Below are 921 nucleotides of genomic sequence, written 5' to 3'. Positions count from 1 at the left end.
CTCTTCTGGTGGGTGGGGTGCTGTGGCCCCCCCGAGGGGCTGCAGAGGAGGCAGTGGGATTGGCCACCCACCCACCCGCCCATCTGGCTGCTTGGTGCAGGGAGGCAGCTGCCCAGCTGCTGAGCAAACTCAGGCCAGACAGTGGCCCCAGGACAGGGACTCCCCAGCCCCGCTGGCCTCAGGCCTTCCTGTGCATTCAGGGTGCATTTCTGCCAAGGCCGGGGGGTGTAGATTGCCGGGCCGGGGATGTGGTTTGAGACCCCTTGGCCTGCTCCAGGGTCCCCCCCAGCACTGTGGACATCCCTGTGGGGTGTCCTGGACCCTGAGGTGCTGAGCAGTGTCCTGGCGCCCCCACTCCCTGCCAGCAGACCCCTAGCGGTGACAGCCACAAATGCCCCAGGCGTTGCCGAGGGTCCTGGGGGTGACCCCACCTGCCCTAGAACTCAGGTGGCGCTCTCCCGGTGAGAGGCCAATGGCATGTGACCATGCAGTGTGACAGCGGGGACAGCGCCAGTCTGCCCTGAAAGCCAGCCGAGGAGAGGGCAGAGGCACCTGCTTTAGCTGCTAAGGCGGGCAGGCTGTCCGGGCACGGCCGCTCTCCCAGCAGACGTGCGTGGGCAAAGGCCCCGGGGCCTTGGCCTTCTGACCAAGCCGTCCGGGCTCTCTAAAACATGGCAGTGGGGCCAGCAGGTGCGTGCCGGCTAGGGTGCTGGACTCACGTGGCCGACCGCAGGTCCAGTCCCAGGCCTGGTGGCGTGCTTTCTGTCTCTCCTTAGTGCGCGTGCCCTGTAGTAAATTAAAATACTAATAAATAAAGTATTTTTGTTTCGTTTTTACAAGTTATTAAATTTTATGTATTACTATTATTATTACTATTTTTAATCTGCTATAAGGCATGTGTGCTCACCAGAGAGAGAGAGG

This window comes from Tupaia chinensis, unplaced genomic scaffold, assembly GCF_000334495.1.
Source record: "Tupaia chinensis unplaced genomic scaffold, TupChi_1.0 Scaffold149964_2, whole genome shotgun sequence".
In the NCBI taxonomy this organism is placed as follows: Eukaryota; Metazoa; Chordata; class Mammalia; order Scandentia; family Tupaiidae; genus Tupaia; species Tupaia belangeri.
This window is presented reverse-complemented; position numbering follows the sequence as displayed.